Genomic DNA, 20,881 nt, shown 5'->3' with positions numbered 1-20,881 from the left:
GGAAGAGCAAGTGCAGAGCACAGAGGCCCAGGAGGGCCCCACACGTTTGGGAAACGTGGGTGGTTCTATATACTTGGTGCACGGGGTGCTCATGGAAAAGAGGAAGAGGAAGGGGCACCTGAGTGGCTCAGTCAGTTAAGCAGCTGCCTTCAGCTCAAGTCATGATCCCAGGTCCTGGGATCAAGTCCTGCATTGGGCTCCCTGCTCAGTGGGGAGTCTGCTTCTCCTTCTCCCTCAACCCCTCCCCTTGTTCTCTCTCTCTCAAATAAATAAATTAAATCTTAAAGAAGAAGAAAGGAAAGAAGAAGAGAAGAGAGCAAGGCCAGCATGGCATCTTTCTATGGAGAGGGCGAATAGGAGAGCTGCCATGATTAGATTTGTGCTTCTGGAAGATCCTGGGGGCTGGGGAATAGATTAGGGCTAACCAGGCCTGGAGACAGGAAGACCAGGAAGGAGGCTGCAGGAGGGAGGGCTTGAGGTCCTGGACCAAAGCAGGGGTGGTGTGCATGCAGGTGAGTTTGGAAGGGAGGCATAGGGGTCTGGAGTGGTAAGCAAGGTGGGGCAGGCCTCCTCCCCTTTCTCCGAACAGGTCTTCCTGCTCCTCAACCCCAGCCAGGCTGTCACAGCTCAACCCAATCCCTGCCTCTGGCTCCAATTCCTCTGTATCACACTGATGTCAGTTGAATGACTGGTGTCCCCCATTGGCCATTGTCGTCACTGCCTGTCCCCAGTGACATGGAAACATTTCATCAGGGCTTTTTTTGTGAGCTTCCTTCCTTGCTTCCTTCCTTCCTTTCTTCTTTCTTCTTAAAAGATTTTATTTATTTATTTGAGAGAGAGAGCACAAGCAGCGGGTGGGACAGAGGGAGAGGGAGAAGCAGACTCCCTGCTGAGGACCCCTGGATCATGACTTGAGCCAAAGGCAGATGCTTAACTGACTGAGCCACCCTGGGGCCCCTCTTGTGAGCTTCTTGAGGGTAGGGATTGCGGCATTTCTCCAATGTGACAGGATTGCACAGTGCTTCAGAGCCTGGGACTTTTTTTTTTTTTTTTTAAAGATTTTATTTATTCATTTGAGACACGGAGATACAGAGAGAGGGAGAGAGAGCATGAGCAGGGGGAGAGGGAGAAGCAGGCTCCCTGCTGAGCCAGGAGCCTGATGTGGGGCTCGATCCCAGGACACTGGGATCATGACCTGAGCCGAAGGCAGACGCTTAACCATCTGAGCCACCCAGGCGCCGCCCCCCCCTTTTTAAGTAAGCTCTATGTCCAACATGGGGCTTGTACTTACCACCCCGAGATCAAGAGTCCCATGCTCTGCCAACTGAGCCAGCCAAGCACCCCTAGAGCCTGGGACTTTTGCCTCCAGATGTCTTGGGTTTAAATCCTGAATCTCCCACTAACTGACTTTAGGTAAGTTACTTCCCCATCTGTAAAATGGGAAAAAAAAAATCACCTCGCAGGGTTGTTCTGGGGATTAACTGAGATTAACAAAATGGAAGGGGATTTTCTCAGTTCCCACAGTGCCCTGTTTTCCTATAAATATTTAGCCGATTGCATCAGGATGCTGACTCTCTGTTGGGCTGTAAGCACCTTGAGGGCAGGAGGCAGCCTAGCCCAGCACAATCCCTTGACATAATCACAGGGGTTAAATAAACATGTGCCGAATGCTATATAATTAACACTTAACACATCGAATTCAACCGAAACTCAGATGCCAAAGAGAGAGTCCTAATCAAGCCAAATTGACCATGGTTCTTCCCAGAAATTCTAGTGTCCTGTGGGAGCTCAGAGAGAGTGGACTTCTCTGGAAAACGGTAGGCTGAGTAACCTGGAAGAGGCAGGGTGGGCGGGCCCCTTCCATCACAGCCTTCCCTAGAAGGGAGGAGAAGAGGTCAGAGCCTCAGCTCAGGCCTCAGGCAGGGTGGATGCAGCCTGCAGGGTGACCTGACAGAATCCGGAGGGAGGTGGCTCCCTGGTCCCCTTTCCCCCCCCCAGTTCTGAATGGAGGATTCTGGGATCAGAGGCAGGGGTGAGGCCTGGCCTGCTGGGCCCTCTGGGGAGCTGGCAGGCCTGAGCCACTGCGGAGCACTAGTCCCGAGGCTATATATACACAGGACCGGAATGTTTATTTTTCCTTATTGACTTTCTCCAAATAAACCCCTGGCCAGCAGAAAGGGGCTCCCAGCAGCAGCTGTTTACCCAGTGTTTGTGATAAAGAGGCTTCTCCATAGCAACAGGTGGCAATGGGCTGCTCTCCGAGAACATGGCAGGGCCTTGCAACAGGGCTGTGTTTACTCAGAGGGGAAGAAATAGAGGCAGAGGGAGAAAGGAAAGAAGGGAGGAAGGGAAAGAGGGAGGAGGAAGGACGAGAGGAAGGATGGAAGGAAGTCAGACCAGGAGCCCGGGGGCTGGGAAGTGAACAGAAGGGGAGACCAGGAAGGAAGCCCCAGAGGGAGTTTGAGGGTTCTGTCCTCTGGGGCGCTCTGGCTGGGGAGCTCCTGGTGGGCGCCCAGGAGGGATGGGCCAGCAGGTGACTTGCAGCGGGGACTGTGGCCCTGCTGGGTGTGGGGTAGCTGTGAGCAGGAGCCCCTTGCACAGGAGTCCAAGTGTGAGTCCAAGTAATTGTGTAGTTCAGTCGCTGTGTGTGTGTGTGTGTGTGTGTGGGCACGCGCATCCTGTGTTCTTCGGCGCTGGGCAAGGAGGGTGCATTAATTGCCCAGGGCTGCCGTATTACCACAAACTTGGTGGCTTAGAACAACAGGAATTTATTCTCTTACGGTTCTGGAGACCAGCAAGTCTGAGATGAAGGTTGAGGCAAGCTTCGGTCCTTCTGGAGGGCTCAGAGGGATGCATCCCTCTCTCTGCTCCCATCAACCCATGGCGTTGTCCCCCATGTGTCTTTGTGCCTGTGGGTACATTTCCCTCTTATAAGGGCGCCAGTCGCCAGATTTAGGGCCCACCCTCATCCTAACCCAGCAAGACCTCGTCTTAATAACTGGACTATATCTGCAAAGTCCCTCTTTCCAAATAAGATCCTAGGCACAGGTACCAGGGGAGAGGACTCAAACCCGTCTTTTTAGGGAACATAAGTACCCACCATGGGGTGTCTGCATAAAGGCAGGGACAGCTGTCAGTAAACCTGGGGTGATGAACCCACACGCAAGACTCTTAGGAAGCAGACGGCTCGTCCATGCCCTCACCAGTCCCCCTCCTGCCAAAGAACGAGGTGGTGGATGGGGGTCAGGGTGGCGGCCCCACTGTCTCGTTGGGCTGCAGTCCTCAAAGAGACGAGGAGGACTTGAGGTGTCACGAGTGGTGCCTGTGTCCATGTCTCACACCCTAGTTGTGTGACGGTGGACAAGTTACTACCCTCAGGGCTTCCGTCTCCTCACCTGTCCCGATCATACCCACCGCCCGGAGGTGCGGGAATCGTAAGGCTCTGGGCACAATGCCAGTACCATCCAGCGGGCACAGCTCAAACGTGAGCCGTTTTTATTATTTTTCACAAGCCCTGGCTTTTCCATCAGCGGTGCATGAGACCCACTTGGGAATGCCACACCGGGGTGCTGGCCACTCCTGCAGATCGCAGCCTCTGTTCCCCACGTTGGCACAGGGACCCAGGTCCCAGGGGGGCATGACTGGGTGCGGGCACAGCCCCGGTGGGGTCTGTCCCAGAGACGTGGTGTGGGAGAGGGCCCCGGCAGGGGTCTTCCTGCTCGAGCAGGGCTCCCCGCCCGGCTGCCCTCCAGTTCCCCAGAGGAGGTTCAGGCCGGCGCCTGAGTCCACGCAATCACGCGGTAGCTGAAGTGTGTGAGGGGAGCCTGTGACCAGGTTGCAAGTACACACACACACACACACACACACAACACCCACAGCTCACGGTCATATACATCTCATGGGCACGCATACATATCTCACACATGCACCTCATACATGTACTCATACACCCCTCGGACACACACGCACACACACGGCATAGACTCCCGCAGATAGGCACAAAGACTTTTTTTTTTAAGATTTTATTTATTTATTTGAGAGAGAGCGAGAGAGAGAGTAAGAGAGAGCGAGAGAGAGTGAGAGAGCGAGAGAGAAAAAGCATGGGGGGGGGGTCAGAGGGAGAAGCAGACTCCCTGCTGAGCAGGGAGCCCGATGCGATGTGGGACTCGATCCTGAGACTCCAGGATCACGACCTGAGCCCAAGGCAGACGCTCAAGACTGAGTCACCCAGGCGCCCCCAGCCACAAGACTTGAGCCGCATGGAAATACATCTCCAATCCCGGTGGCGCTGAGTCCTGGCAGCGCATGGAAACCCAAATTTATTAGTTCATGTGCAAATCTTTCTTGAACACCTACTCTGCTCTCGGCACTGTTCTAGTCCCTGAGAGACAGCAGGGGACAAAACACGGAGATTACGTTTTAGCCAGGGAGACAGTAAGAAGAATGAATGGGGAGATTATATCATATCTTAGAAGGAATTTAGTACTTGGGAGAAAAATGAAGGAGGGAAAAGGGAGAGGAGCGTGAGGAGCCTGCAGTCTGAACCAGGTCCTCTCCTCCTTCCTGGGGTCCCCTCTCTCCCCCAGGGCCGGGGCCTGAGCCAGAGCCCCCCACCGTGGTGTGGGCCAGGGACGGTGGTTCGAGGCGGACATTTGCCTGGTGGCTCCTGGCCTGGCTAATGGGGCGCAGCCTGTGTCACGTCCCGGCAGCTGGCGTCTGCTCCCCCGAGATCTGTTGCTCTCTAACTACAGCGTGTCATCCTCCTCATTACTATTCTAATCCTCATTACAGGGAAATGTCCTCGCACTCAAACACAACAACCACGCAGCGCTGTTACACAGCCCCGTGGGGAGACAGGGCATTTTTCTGGAGCTGCCGGAGAGAACAGTCAGAGCAGCATGGGAGGAAGAGTTGATGCCTTCTGGAGTTTCTTGCTGGGGGTGCAGCCCTCCTCGGATGTCAACTTCTCTCCTCTCTGTCCTCTATTGTCATCCTTCCCAACGAGAAGGCAGCTAAGTGTTTACGGCCCACTTGTGCCTGCCGCTGGTTAAGCCGGGAGGACTCCAGAGCCAGCCCTGCTCTTTGCTTCGTTTGTCTTTGTAGCCAGGCACCTGCTGCAGTGCTTGGCACACAATAGGGGCTCCATCATGGCCATGGCAGGGGTAAGGGCAAACGGGGCAGGGGAGGAACAAGAGTGAATGCAGAGGGGCGCCTGGGTGGCTCAGTTGGTTAGGCGACTGCCTTCGGATCAGGTCATGATCCTGGAGTCCCGGGATCGAGTCCCGCATCGGGCTCCCTGCTCAGCGGGGAGTCTGCTTCCCCCTCTGCCCTCTTCCCTCTCGTGCTCTCTGTCTCTCATTCTCTCTCTCAAATAAAGAAATAAAATCTTAAAAAAAAAAAAAAGAGTGAATGCAGAGTTTGGTGGGGGCGAAGCACGGCCTATTGCCCTCGGCCCCTGGGTGGGTGAAGCAGTAGGAAACGGGGAGGATGAGCGACAGGCAGCTTCCCCATCCCTGCCCCAGGGATCTGTGCTCTTCTGGAATCCTAGTCCTTGAAGTTGCACCATCGCGGAGTTATTCCCTTGTGCCAAACAGGACCTCCTCCTCCTCCCACGGTTCTCATTTAAAAAGGCATCTGTTGTCCCTGTGAAAGAGATTGAATGTGGTGACCCGTAGTGTGCTGTTGAATGACCTTGGCAAGGCCTTGCAGGTTTCTAGGTCTCCATGCTCTGGTCTGTAAAATGGGGCTGTGACGCATGCCTACCTCAGGTTTGTTGTGAGGATTACGTGAGTGACCCTCTCTAAAGCACGTAACACGGTGCCGGGCACCCAGTGACTGTTCAGCGAGCAGCAGATCGCGTCAGTGTGTGAACTGGGGGCATTTCGGGGAGTCTGCTTCTCCCTCTGACCCCACACACAGTCAGTGTGTGAACTGGGGCCATTTCCCCAACCGGACACATCACGGGAGTGGGCCAGTGAAGGAAGAGCTTGCTCGACTGATCATCTCCCTCAGGGCTGGCCTGTGACTAGAGAGGAGATTCAAGGGAGTCAGAACCTCAGGCAGCTGGGTGGGCGTGGGCCAGGGGACAGGGCACTGCGAAGACAAGGAACAGAGCCAGGGTTTGGGGTCCTGAGCTGGGGAGAGGGGTGATGGGAAAGGAGAAATGGTAAGTAAGGCACAGAGACTAGCAGGTTTACTTCCAGCTCCCAGCGAGCGATGAGCACGGGGAGACAGCTAGAGAACAGAGCCCTCAGAAAGTTTCCAGCACATTCCTGCTAAAATTAGCCCCGTCTTGCATACGCAACTCTATATTTAAACCCGTGGCCTGTCAGAGTCACTGCTGTGCAGCCGGGTTTGGGGCCCTGTGCAGGCGGCAGCCCTGGGTGTGGGCAAGGTGACCAGGCTATGGGGTGAGGCCACCGGCCACCCACACCCACTTGTGCAGAGTTGCAAGGGGGTGCATGCGTGTGCAGCAGGTGAGGCCTCCTGCCTCTTGTCCTGGCCTCATGGGACAGAATCCCAGCAGGGGCTCAATCACAGTCCTGTATGCAGGCACGTGCAGAAGGGACAGGGGCAGACAGGTGGAAAGAACACAGAGAGGAAAAAGGAGGGACTGAGGGACAGGGACGGCAGCAGAATGAATGAGCGTCTGTCGAGAGGACAGAGGAGGGAGGTAGACAGAGCTCCAGATGTCATGACGCTCTCCACTTGGGCGGATCTCCTAGTCCAGGGGACGAAGGGGTTGTCCCAAAGGGCTCTGATCAAAGAGCCCCCCCAGCTCTGCTCTGAGGGTGAGGGGGAGCCCAGGCTGCCCTCCTTCCTTGCCTGCTTTCCAGCCTTCTCCAGGGAGCGTGCTAGTTGATAAGAAGCCGGTTTTACCTGAGGCCTGGTACATTAACTTTGACACTGAAAAGGGGATATTTTATTACCCAGGAATATTTCTGCATCTCTTCAGAGATCTTCTTGCTCAACCCCCACCCCAGTAGCCAGCCTCTTTAGGCAATTAAAACCGACTCTGCAGTTAACCCTACTGATCCAGCCCTGCTACGGGCCCCAGAGAGAGGATTTCATATGTGGGCAAGTGTCTCCTTTATCCTGTGCAGCTGACCCCTCCTCCTCGCCCTACTGGCATGTGTGTGTGTGTGTGCATGTGTGCGTGTGCATGTGTGTGTGTGTATGCACGCACGTGTCCACATGCTGGGGGGGTGATCCATGAGGCCCTCCCACCAGGCCCTTCCTTCAGCTCCAGCCTCCTCTGATCTCAGACTGGCCAGGGGCCCCAGGCAGCCAGCAGTTCCCTCTTAGGCTACAGATGGGTCAACTAAGTCTCTGAGAAGTGAAGCGGTGTGACTAGCCCAGGATCACACAGGGAGCACATGAGTTATCTGGGCCTGAATCCCTGATTCCTTACTTGTTCATGTATTCTCTGCCTTCTGTGAACTAAGTCCTGATCATCCATAGTGTGTGCCTGGCTCTAACCTCACCTTCTCCCTGAGACCCCACTCTGGCTTTCCAGGTAGGGTGTTCAACAGTCCGGCTTTCCTATGACTGTCTTGGTTTTACTACTGAATGTTCTGCATCCAAGCCAGCAGGGTTGGTTACCCTATTTCCAGGTCAAAATGATTCCCCCTGTTTCAGTGCTCCTGAAAATATCCGATGATAATAGCTAACATTTATTGACATCTCTACTATTCTACTAAGTATTGGACACAGATTCATTAATTTCATGCTTATAATAACCCACTGGACTAGATCCTATTATCCCCATTTTACAGAAGGGATAAGTGAGGCACAGAGAGATTAACATGGAAAACCCAGCTGGGAAGGGAGAGCCAGGATTTAAACCTGCATACTCTCACCCCACAGGCAGGACTCTTAGCCTCTGGACGACCCAGTCCTCTCTTGGGGGGGGGGGGTTCCTCCTGTGGTTGGTAGATAAGGCTGCCTCCTTGCTCAACCAGACTCTCTGCCGAGCAAAACCCATGTCTCCCTAACCCTGGGGTCTGGTGCAGTGCCAGGCTCAGGATATGCACCACGAAGAACTTCGCTGACAGAATCCGGGCCTGCCCTCCTTTCCCTCAGCTGGCCCCCATTCCTTCCCTTTGCCCCACAGCCCGAGCCTCTGGCCTTCGGAGCCATCTTCCTTGCTCCCTGTTGGTATCTTTTGGGCTTCTGAGTCCTTTATTCCAGATGTCTTGAAAGAAACTACTTTCTTGTGAGCCAGCAAAGGTCAGGAGATGTCGGTGCATGTGTTCTGAGAGGTTCCAGACTTAGTCTTTGGCCCGAGGCCACTGCAGACTCACCCTCTGCATGGTTCCAAGATGGGAGCCCCCATGCTCCAGAAGCTGGGCCCTGTGGGCAGCCTCTGACTTCTGGGCCTCTGCTTCAGCCACCCCATTCCCTGCGGATGCAATCCCCACAGAGGGGAGCAGGTGGTACAACTCTTGCAGTTTATGGTTTCCAGAAACCCTTAGTGAAATTACAGCTTTAATTAAATACAGCTGGTTGTACGTTATACTCCATATAATTATCGTGTTATTATTATTATCACTTAGACAAAAGTTCAAACAAAGTTTATTGTAAATACCATTTGACAGAAACAACTGGAAGAGCGGAGGGCTATTGGGCCTGCCTGAGTGACAGAGAGGAGCGGCCTTTTTGGGGACGCAGGAGAGCGTGGGGGCAGCCGGGGAGAGAGAGCCCTGGGATGGGGTCCTGCTAAGTAACCATGTGACCTTGGACAAGTGCCTGTCCCATCTCCAGGCCTTGGTTCCCTGCGATGGAGACATTTTATTTATCCTCCAACTGTTGATTGAGACCTACTATGTGTCAGGCAGTGTTCCAGGCCCTGGAGCTCAGTGGCCAACCAAGCAAACAAAATTCCTACCCTCATGGAGCTTGTATTCTCATGGGAGCGGGGGCGGGGGTGGGGGTGGGGGACACAAGAAATGAATATATGAGTAAATGCGTAATGTAACACCAGGGAGTAACCTGAGGAGACATAAAGCAGAGAAGGGGAGAGCAAGAGAGAGTAGAAGGACCCAGTGGGGTACTATTTCAAGAAAGGCACCCCCACAAGGGGTGGGGACATTTGATTAGGAACCAAAATAAAGTGCGGAGGTGTGCAGTGAGAAATGAAGGAGGAAAAGCACGCCCAACAGAGGGAAGGGCACTAGCAAAGTCCCTGAGGCAGGAGACTATTTGGCACGGTCGAGGACAGATGAGGAGGTCAATGTGCTGGGAGCAGAGGAGGGGCAGAACCGAGTGATAGGAGTTGAGGTCAGAGGGAGAGTGGGGCACGGAGCATGTGCGGCCCGGTTGACCTTAGAATGGACTTTGGATTTTATTCAAAATATGATGGGAAGCCACTGCGGGGTGAAAGGAAGGCAGGGGACATCATGATCGGATTGGGATTTGACTCAAATTAGACTCCCCAAGGTTGCTTCCAACTCTGACTCGTCTTGACTCTAAGGGCCATTCCCATGGAACAAGCCACCCCAGAACTGAGTTGTTTGAGTGAAATGAAATGAAATGAAAATTTATTTTTAGCTGTCCTGGTTCTGTGGGCTGACTGGGCCCAGCTGGGCAGTTCTTCCTTGGGGTCTCTCTTGAGGTTTGATCAGGTGGCAGGTGGAACTGGGGTCACGGGAGGGCTGGTTGCCAGGAGATGTCCATGCTGTCTTCTGCACTCACCTGACTAGCTGGGTGCTTGGTCAAGCATCTCTTTCCCCCTCTCCTTGAGGCCATTCCAGGTGGCTAGCTTGGGCTTCCTCACAGCATGGTGGACGAAGGTAGTTAGATTTCTTACATGGTCCCTGACAATGAACCTGTCGAGACATCCAGGCAGAAAAGCTTTTTCTGGCCTAACACTGCGGGTCACTCAGTGTCTCTTCTGCCACCTTCTATTGGTTATCCTGGGCTGTCCCAGATTTAATATGAGAGAGGTCTGCACCAGAGCACAAATACAGGGAAGCATGGTTAATTAAGATGCCATCTTTAGAGACAAGCTGCCGTAGTTTCTCACTAGAAAAGCCACAGAAATGGAAATAACAGTCACTACTATTCATGGAGTGCTTTCTATGAACCAGGCACTGCTCTGGTTTCCATATTTGAACTCATTTCATCTTCATATCAGCCCTAAGAGGTGGGTGCCGTTGTTAGCCCCATTTTACAGATAGGGGAACTGAGGCACAGAGGGGTTAAGCATCTGGCGAAAGGTCATATAGCTAATGAATGGGGAGCTGGGATTGAACCCAGCCTGTCTGGCTCCAGAGCCTTTGCTTCACTAGACTCCAGCTTTGTTGGCAGTCTAGAGTGAGATACTCCACAGAGGGGCTTTCCCTGGTCTCCCCAACCGCCTCCCCTGCCCAGGGCATGGCAAGGGTCTGACTCCGTTTGCTGAGATGCATGGCACAAGAGGAACTTTTCGGAGTGTGGAAGGAGCAGGCTTTCTGAGCCTGCTGCCTGAACACATCCATGGACCTGGCATCTTCTCTATTGGGCCCAGATCGGATGGTGCAGACATGGGAGTGGAGGCCCAGGAAGAGGCGGGGACTCACCTGAAATCACCGGGGTTAATCTGCAACACACCACTGAGATTCGTAGCCCAGATGTGGCCCCACGACCGCATGTGGGGTCCTCGCTTGAGGTCCGCGCACGGTGGAAATGGAACAAATGGCGTGGCAGCCCCAGCACCTCTCTGCTTCCGACTCTGCCATGCAGAGCGCATGGCCCTGTGCGTGAGAGTGTCGGGGTGCCGAGCTGGAAGGGGGGGCCTGAGCTTGGGCTCTAGGCAGAGGGGCGAGGGCCCTGGGGTGGAGCACAATGCACCAGGAATCAGAGGAGCATAGCCAAGTCCCAGAGTGAAATGCCCTAGAGCCCCAGCCACACGAGGTGCCCTGGAGCCCCATGGTTCTCATGCCAGGGCACGGGGCTTCTGAAGATGGGCTGGTGGCAGCAGGGAATAAAGAGGGCTGGGGGTCTGGCATTTCAGAATTCTCTGGCTCCCGGCTACGTCCAGAGCAGCTATAATGGGTGAGGGGTGGGGGTGGGCTTGGATGCCATGTTTTCCTCCGGCTTCTCAAACCTGTGGCTGGCCAGATGTGGGGACGGGGCAGGCTGTTCCCTGGCCTCTGCTGGAGGCCTGCTGTGGGCTCTCCTTCCCGGGAGTCCCCGGGCCCCATCACCTGGCTCGGAGCGTGGAGCAGGTTGCTAACTTCTGCTGACATTGGCAGGGCCAACCGCTCCCAGCCTGATACCTCATGGCAGCCACACTTGCACAAATCCTTAATTGTTTAGTTTAAAGAATTGTGTTTTGACCGCGAGGGGATTTTGGCTGGAGCTCAAGAAGTCATAATGATATTTCGCTGCCAAGACGTCTCCTTGGCTCTGTGTGTGTTAATGTGCACTTTCAAGACGCTCCAATTAACTGCATCAGTTCTTGGGGAGAGAAAGAGCGAGAGGAAGCAGGCAGGAGAGAGAGGGGAAGGAGAACACCAGCGACCGGGAAGGCAGACAGCACCCCCCCCATCTTTTTATTAGCAAACAAATGGGGGTGGTGGTAGATGACAAGGATCTTGAAGACAAGCACCTAGTGAGGTGGTGCCTCATGCTTTGGTGGGGGGGGGGCACTGGCTAAGCTCAGGGGAGGCCCCCAACCTGAGGGCCCCTGGCCCCGGCTCTTAGGAAGGCCCATTTCATTTGCCCCTCGTGGGGCCTCCTCCTCATTCTATCGGGATCCTTCGTGCTGACCTCTCCCTCCATGTGTTTGGTTTACCCATTACTCAGAGGGAGAGGACAGAGCCGATGCAGACCCCTCCTCTGATTCTAGCCCTCACCTCAGCCTGCCACCATTCTGGCCCCCTCCCCTCCAGCCACCCTGAACAAGCTTGTGTACTTTGATGGCAGAGATTGTGCTTTTGCTGTTCCTTCTACTTAGAACGCTCTTCACCAAGATACCTTCTTGGCTAGCTTCCCTACCTCCTTGAGGTTCAGACACAGATGTCACCTTCTCAGTGAGGCCGTATTAAAAATTGCAATACGGGGCGCCTGGGTGGCTCAGTCGTTAAGCGTCTGCCTTCAGCTCAGGTCGTGATCCCGGGGTCCTGGGATCGAGCCCCGCATCGGGCTCCCTGCTCGGCAGGAAGCCTGCTTCTCCCTCTCCCACTCCCCCTGCTTGTGTTCCCTCTCTCGCTGTCTCTCTCTGTCAAATAAAAAAAAAAAATCTTAAAAAAAAAATTGCAGTACATGCCCCATCACCTTCTATCCCCCTTCCCAGCATTGCCTCTAGCATTTACCACCATCTAACACAATTTATCTGCTTTTGTGTTTTATTAGCTGCCTCCACCACTGGCATGTTAACTTGGAGTGGTCAGAGTTTTGTGTTTTGCTCACTGCTATATATTTCCAGTAGGCAGAACAGTGCCCAGCGTATGGGAGGTGCTCAGTTGATATCTGTTGATTGATAACGGCACGAATGAATGCGGTACTTACCGCCATGCCTTGTCCCAACACGGTTCCCTACACTGATTCCTAATACTAGCTCTCTGCTCACCCCTCCCTTTAGGCTTGCCACTATACTAACCCCACGTGTGACATCCTAAATCTCTTTCCCCTCAGACCTCGCTCTCACTCTCTTGCCCACTCCCGTTCAAACGCAGCCCTCACCCTGCCCTTCACCTCTGCTCTTACCCTTGCCCTCACCATTCAGATCTTGACCCCTTTGCCCATCCAGCCATTAACTTAATGTCCTCTGCCTTCTGGAAGCCTCCAGTTCCCGTGTGCTTTGAGATCCCTCAACTCCCCGGGCCTTGAAGCAGGACCTCCCATCGAAAATCTCACCAGGGGCCACACTACCTGAAGGAAGGGGGTCCCCACCCTGGGTTGCTTCCTCAAGACCACCCTCCCAGCATCCTGAGTTGTCAGAAGGGCTGTGGAGGGCCCTGGGCAGGCAGCAATGCCCTCAGCACTGTCTCAGGACAGGAGTGACTGTGGGAGGGTCCTCCCCTGTGACTGGAATTTCCCCTAGGGGTGAGAGAAGGAGGGGAAGGATTGCTGGGCTCCCCATCTCTGTCTGCCCCCAACTCAAGCCAGAAAATGACTTTTCCACATGCTGGGTTGTGAGCTCTCAACAGGCTCCCCCATTCCCACTCACACACGGATCACGTTCAGAAGCATCTAGAATCACAAACACACTCCAAAGCTGCAGTGCATGGGAAAGCAAAGCTTTCCTCTACAGCGACATCGGCCCCACAGGGACGACCCCCCACCACCACCAATGCCAGGGCCCCAAAGTGGGGGAAAGATGGGGCCCAGAGGCTGCCCGGTGGGGAAGGAATGGATGAGGGCTGAGGCCCCAGTGGGAATGGTCAGATTCCCCCTCCCCTCCCTCCCCCTCCCTCCTGCCCTCCCTCCTGTCTCTCCTCCACCCCCACCCCCTGCCTTCCCCCGCTTTTCCAGTACCCTTCAGGCCTCCGAGGGAGGGTCAGCGCTGCCGGCTCAAGTTACAAGAAGTTGAAGACAGGAAGATTTAGCGAGGGAGCAGGGACCAGCACAGTGTGCTGTTTGTCGGCCTTTGAAACCAGAGGCTGAGCGGCGGGGGTGGGGAGCGGGCGGGAGGCCGTGGACACTCGGGTGAATTATCGCTCCGCTTGGGTTCTGACTTCCAAGGCTCTGGCCGCCCTCCCCCGGCCCCTGCTCCTGTTTCTCCAGGTGCTGGGGTGTTTTCCTACGTGTTAATTTGCCCCAGTTGACGCGCCCATTCTTGGCCCTGGCCCCCCAAGGGGAGACCAGCCCGCCCTGGGGTAGGTCAGGGGGGCCTTCGGGGTGGAGAGACCTGGAGGTGCGGCCCAGATCTCTTCCTGGGCTGAGAGCGACCAGAGATAGGGTGGGTGTTAGCTCATAGACCCCACATTGTCCTCTCCAGACCGGACACCCCACTCCCCACAGCCCCAGACAGGTCCTGATGGGCCTGCGCATTCACAGCGACCTCTACTGGCACCTCAGCCCTTCCCAGCCACCTCCTTCAGGAAGCTCGCTAGGGCTTCCCCCTCCTTGGAAAGGGCCCTGTAGAGAAAGTGAGGCGCGGCTTCCCCAACATTCTGTCACTTCATCTTCACTAACACGTCAGGAGGTGAGTCTAGCTCTTACGTTTGTGATTTTTAGAGACAGGGAAACTGAGGCTCCGAGTGGCTAAGAGACTTGCCCAAGGCCACACAACTACTGAGAAGCAAGGTCAGGATTTGAACTAAATTTTTCTGAGTCCAGTGTCCATGACCTTTGCCCTCATGCATATGGGAGGAGGATATCTGAGAAAGACAGGGAGGAGAGACAGAGCTACTTTGGGGATGAGATGATAGACCCACACACAGGGCAGGGGAGGCATCCGGCGGCCCGAAGCTCTCAGGGATGCCAGGGTGCAGCCTGACCTTGCCCGCCCATCGATTCTGGGTGCTCCTCTCCCAGGTGGGCTGGGACCAGGGTCTGAGGTTGGAGGAAGAGTCTGTGGCCCACCTCAGCTGCCCCTCGAGATGGCCACACCTCCCACCGTCCCTGCCCGACAGGCCTGAGGCCCAAGGAGGGGGCCAGTTCCCATCAGGCCTGGGAGCTGGAGGCTGCGGATTATAGAGGGGCTTTTTGCGTTGCTAAAAGTTGGCAGTACAAAGGGTCTCCTGGTGATGGGCCCCTCCCTACTTCCCTTCCCTGGCTGGGCCAAACTGGGGTGGAGGTCATGTCTCCTGACAGTTGTCCCTCTTGGGTCCTGCTCTCGTTGGCCAGAGCCCCTCTTCATCTGTCAGGCAGATCTCGCCCGCCCCAAGTTCTCACCCTGACGTTTGCAGCACCTTCCTGCTTCCCTCTGTCCTGGCTGCAGGGCCCTCTCCCCTCACCTTCTCTCCCGATGATGAATAGAACCATCTCTGTTCGACCCGCCCCCCTGTTCTCTCCGCAGCGCACATGCCTCAGCTCCAGGGGACCCTTTCCCTAGCAGGTGGGCTGTGGGGGGCCTGCGGGCAGGCGGGCAAGGAATGGAGAATGGTCACCTCCCTCCCCGGCCCAAGGGGAAATGTCAGACCTCTGGAGCAGAGCTCTGTGATAGGCAAGGCAAGAAGACAGAGGTGTTCAGAATTTAGGGTGCTTCAACCTCCCCATCAACCTGTCTGTCCATCGTTTCCCTTACTGCCCCCTCTTTTCCCCCCCACCCCCTGAAGCTAGAGCTATGTCCCTACCAAAGACCAAACCCCTGGACTCTCCGGACTCTCCTGCATCACCTTGACCTTACCCTCCCACACTTTCTAACTTTTGGGGCCCTGTCTCCTTAGCCCAGGAACCCCAGGGCTGAAGGACAAGATAGAGTGTCGGGGTGGGGTGAGCTTAGTACGGGGTGGGGGGGCGCTTAACACCTTCTCATCACCACACGAGCTAACCTGGTGCAGATGAGGTCAGCCAGGCTGCCCTAGGTTTGAATCCAACTTTACCACTCACTCGTATGGTCTTGGGCAGATTATTTCGTCTTTTGGGGCCACGTTTGGAAAAGAATCCAATCTTTTTCTAATCGATCGTCTGGAGCTGGTTGTGAAGACTCACTGTGCCTGGCACATAGTAGGGACTCTATAAGTCATGCTTTATTCCAGGCTTGTTGGTGAGTGGGTGTCTGTGTGCGTGTGCATGTGTGTGGGGTGTGTGTGTGTGGGGGGGAGCCAGCCTAGAGCAAGCTCAAAGGACCCCTGGAGGCCCTTGGAAAATTCTGGGCATATTTGGGGCTGGATGAAGATGGCAACTAAATGGTCAACAGTATCTTTGCTGAGTGCCAGAGGTCGCCTTGGCCGTGGGTTAGGCATGATGGAGGATAGAGAGGGATTCATTTATGGATCGAATGCAGAATTTTTGAACACTTTGTATGTGCTAAGGCCTCTGCTGGACCATTGTGCCGAGGTGATGGCTGCTTTCATGGAGCTTGTGGTGCTTGCGTTGTGGTGAAGTGACAATGAACCCATAAAACAACTGCAAAAGACTTGCAAGGAAATTAGCAAGGGGCCTGGAGGGGTGGTCGCCCAAGAGCATGGCATGGACATGGAACTTGCTGGATTAGAAGGGACAGGAAAGAGCACAGCAGGCAGAAGAGGCAGAGGGTATAGAGGTAATGGGGCAGGAAAGATCTTAGCTTGTTTTCAGAACTGGAAAAGAAAAAAGAAAAGAAGAGAATAGGTAGCGATGAGAGGGGCGAGTGGTAGAGATGCAGCGGGAGAAGGGGAGAGGCCCAATGTGGGTAGGGGGCATGTCGTTGGCCACGGGGAGTTGAGCTTCTCCTATAAGTGAGGTTGGCCACGGGGAGTTGAGGTTGGGGGTCACTGGGAAGAGAAGAGTGACCCCATGTGAGTAGCGCTCCCAGACTGTCCCCTGAGAGGAAGAGGTGAGCAGCGAGCAGAGCCTGGTGGGGGCTGAGCAGGGATGAGGCTGGAGCAGAGACTGGCCTGGGTGGCAGCTGTCGAAGTGGGGAGAAGGGATGGGTGTGCCTTGCAGGACTGGCTGATGGGTTTGCAGGGGAGGACGAGGGTGAGGAGAAAGGGGGAGGGCTTGAGCATTTGTTTTGGGGGAGGTGAACCCCAATTCCTGAGCAGACGGAGGGAGGTGTGGGGAGGAGCGTCAGAACCCTGGGTTCTGTTTCGTCTGAGGGGTCTGTGAGGATGGGAGGTGAATGGTTGTTGACATAGGTCAGGAGGGAAAAGTTAGGGCTGGAGATCACATTTTAGGGTCTTAAGCAATAGAGTCTCTAAAGCCGTGGTCCTGGATGAGACCACAGGGAAAAGGGGCAACCAGCCTGGGCACGGAGGGAGCCCGCCGGGGAGGGTTAAAGAGAGGCCAGCAACAGCCAGTGCGGGGTGGGGGGGTTGCCCAGGCTGTGAGTAGCAGGGGCAAGGAGGTGGGGAGACGTTGGGAGATTCGGGAGAGGAGCAGTTTCCCATGATGAGGGCACCTCTGTCATGTCACATGCGTGGGGAAGTAGAGGAAGTTAAGGACAGGAAAGTGGCTGCCCGTCTTGGCCACGTGGGGTGGTTTCGGCCGAGTGTGTCAGTGAGAACTGTGAGCCGGGGCTGCACGGGGGACAAGGGAAGGAAAGTCCACCCTAGCTGCAGGCTGTTGGGGAGGCCTCCTGTCGGGAGGTCCCTGAGGGAAGGAACGACAGGGTGAGAGGTTGAGTGTCTTCCTTTTCCTTAAACTTTGCTCCATGCACCCTCTCCCTCTGCTTTCTCCGTGTCTCCAAATCCCGCAGCACCAATCATTCCAGTTGTGGTGGAAACTGCTACAGTCCATTCTCATCCTCTTCCTTAGTAATAGAATCATCAATTCTTTTGTTGCCTATGTTCCCACTCAGAAAAAGGACTATATTTCCCAGCCTCCTCTGCAGCTCGGCATGGCCATGACACAGGGTTCTGGCCCATAATATGTCAGTGGAAGTGTGTCGGCCTCCCAGGAAGTCTTCTCAGATGAAAGGAGAATTCTTCTTTGTTTCCTTTTTGCTGCTCACTGGGATGAAGGTGGGATGGCTGGAGCTTGAGCAGCCCTTTTGCGTCATGAGGTAGAAGCCATTTCCTGAGGAAGACAGAGCAATAGAATAGCAGGAGCCTGGATCTTTAATGACTTTGTGAACCTACCCACCTGACTCTCAACTTCCTATATATGGGATTTCTTTTTTTTTTTTTAAAGATTTTATTTATTTATTTGTCAGAGAGAGAGAGAGAGAGCATAAGCAGGGGGAGCAGCAGGCAGAGAGAGAAGCAGCCTCCCTGCCAAGCAAGGAGCCCGATGTGGGACTTGATCCCAGGACCCTGGGATCATGACCTGAGCCGAAGGCAGACACTTAACCAACTGAGTCACCCAGGGGTCCCCTATATATGGGATTTCTGTATGTGTGAAGGAAATAAACTATTATCTGTTTCAAGCAACTGTTAGTTTGGATTTTCTGACACTTGCGAAAACCTAATCCTAGCTGATACACTAACAAAGCAGGGATTGCCTGGGAGTAAGAGGACAGATGATCACAGCATCCTCTCACTTGAGCTTTGAGAAATGTATGGCCTTGACAGTAAAGAGCAGGGCTGAGAACTCCAACCTCAGCTCCTCAGACACTGGTTCCCTGGAGGGCTTAGGAGGCTGCCCTGGAGGTTAATGACCAAAGGGTTTGCTCAGCCAGGACTCTGAGGAGATCACCCAATGTGCTGGTTATCCTGTTTGTCCCTGGCCTCTGAACTGTCTGCTCTTTATCCTTCTCTGCTCTGCTCTGTGCCAGGGGAGGGGAGGCTGAGCCTTCTGGCTTCTTGTTGGGTCCAGACAATGGGAGTAGCCAGCAGGGGGCTGGGGATGGGAGCCCCACACTTCTGGTGTGGCTCCATCACCCCAAGACCGCAGCTCTTGCAGGCAGCCCCCGCCCAGGTTCTTGCCTTCAGGGGACTCACACAGCACTTTTGCACCCTTGACCCCTCAGACCTTGGGTGCTAAAAGCATCCCATGTTGCTTGTCTCTGGTGTCTTAACATTCCCAGTTCCTGCCCTTAACTCTGGAAAGATTCCTTTCTTTACATATTTTCATTGGAACCAACTGGAGGTGAATCTGCTTTCCTGTTGGGACCCTTCTCCTTCTGCTGGGGCCGCGAAGAAATGCCTGGGAAAAGTCAGGCCCCAGGGACAAGAGAGGGACAGCCAGATGGGCAGAAATAGACAACAAAATAGGGGCAGAAAGGTAGAAACAAAGGGAGATTTTAAGGGTAAATGCAGTGGTGGATAGAGATGGTGCAGACAGAAGCAGAGCCAGGCATGGAGGGAGGGACAGACAGACAGGTGAGACTATCAGAGGCAGGGAAGTATAGAAAGACACCAAGTCACACTGAGAGGGGAAAATCAGCAAAGGATGAGACAGAGGCTCATGCAGACAGACATTGGAAATGGGGCAGAGAGAGGAAGAAAGAAGAAGAAAAGCCAGAGGTGATAGAAGGGACTGTCGCTGGGGACAGCGACATAGAAAGGAGAATACAACGCCCAGGACATTTATTAAATTAAAAGATCTCAGCCCTAAAGGAAAACTCCTCCTGCCTCCAACCCTTGGTTCTGGACCCTTCTTGTGTCTTTTCCACGCAGTGGCCGGTACATCTAGTTAGGACTTCTGTGACCATCAGCTGAGAGCAGAGCCTTCTTCAGTGGAGGCAGGTGTACCAGCAGCCCCAGCCCGGGGGGCTGAGGAGCATTTAATGCAGGGAACCAACAAGGGATGAAAATGCCAAATGCCCAGCGGGAAGCTGTTAGGCGGGCATGGAGATGAAGGAAAGGCAAGGTGTAGTTCCCTAAGTCAGTGAGTGTCAATGCTGTAGGACATGTCCCTGCACAGCAGGGAGATCGCTGGGGGAGCCAACACCCCACTTCTCTCTTCCATCTTCTGACCTTCTGCTGGTGCCTCCCTTGGCCAAACCCAAAGGGCAGCCAGAGGATGGAGAGCTGAGCGATGCTGTCCAGAGGGTCAGCTTCTAGGGGCAGAGGAAGGCGTGAGGATTTGGAGGGTGGATATGGAGGGGCAAATGGAAAAGCCCTAGCACACAGCTCTCCTCCCCCTGTGTGGGTTCAGAAGGGGCCAGCTCTGCCTGTTGGAAAATACATGATCAGGGATGTTCTATGACTCCCTTAGTCTCTGTTTCCTCATCTGTAAACTCGGGGTAGGAATAATGCCCATTTCCTGAGACTGTAAGAAGAATAACTTGGAATTGTCTGTGAAAACGCCCGGTACCATGCTGGCCACGCTGTAGGTACCCCTCGGGCACAACTGATGGGAGCAGCTTTTCCCATCCAGTGCCGAGCACCCCCAGACGGGGAAGGCTGCAGTGGGTGTGTCACTCCGAGGAGGCGCCCCATTCCACTGCCGGCCAGCCAGAGTAAGGAGCCGCTACCAGGCCCTGTGAGAGTAATCTAGAACAGCTTCTAGAGGAGGCGATTGGGACTGAGTTTTGTTTTATTATTTTGAAATTTTACTCCAGACATTTCAAACATATCCTAAAGTAGACAGAACAGTAGAAAGAGCCCCTATGGATCACATCGCCCAGCCTCGACAATGAGCAATTCATGGCCAATCTCATTCCATCTTTCCCCCATATTATTTTGGAGAAAACTGCAGACATATTTCAGCCACAAATATCTCATGTGTATCTTAAAAAGGGGGCTCTTTAAAATATAACCTCAATACCATTATCACGTAACACATTAAAATTAAGGCTTTAACCCTGGCATCAACAAGCACACCTAGCCCCCAGACTACTCTCCAGTAAAAGCAACCAGGGCTCCCTAGAGAAGTGGCTGACTCGAGAATGGGGGCAAGACCTTCACAAGCTGAACTCTGAGCATCTTATAGAGCCAGAAAGTATGGATGTGCTTAAGCGAAACACAACAAAAGCAAAAGCAAAAATCCCACATTGATGGAGAGGTGTCAGAGAGACCCAGAGGGCAACTAAAATAGTTCTCGATGGCCAAAGCTGGAACAATTTAAGCAACAAAATCTAGTAGTATTGGATTACCCAAAGTATAAAATAAATATCTCCGAGTCCACGCTGATATAAATAACCGAATAAATAAATAAGGGAAAAGGGAGAAATCTCCCATGTGGAATTCCAAATAATTTATAGCCACTCCCCCCCTCAAGGGAGGGACAGCATAACCCCCCATCCCTCAAGTGTGGGCTGTCCATACTGCCTTCCTTCCAAAGAGCACCTATGGTGGGGGGGCGAAGAGTAACTTTACAGTGGGAAACTTGACAAGTACCACCTCAGCCGGGTGATCAAGGTCAACGCCAACAGTCATAAGCACACTAGCGAGTTGATAGTACACACCCTTCATACGGTGTGCCA

This window comes from Mirounga angustirostris, unplaced genomic scaffold (assembly GCF_029215605.1).
Source record: "Mirounga angustirostris isolate CCGP_5_RB_7025 unplaced genomic scaffold, mMirAng1.0.hap1 SCAF_8, whole genome shotgun sequence".
Classification (NCBI taxonomy): domain Eukaryota; kingdom Metazoa; phylum Chordata; class Mammalia; order Carnivora; family Phocidae; genus Mirounga; species Mirounga angustirostris.
This window is presented reverse-complemented; position numbering follows the sequence as displayed.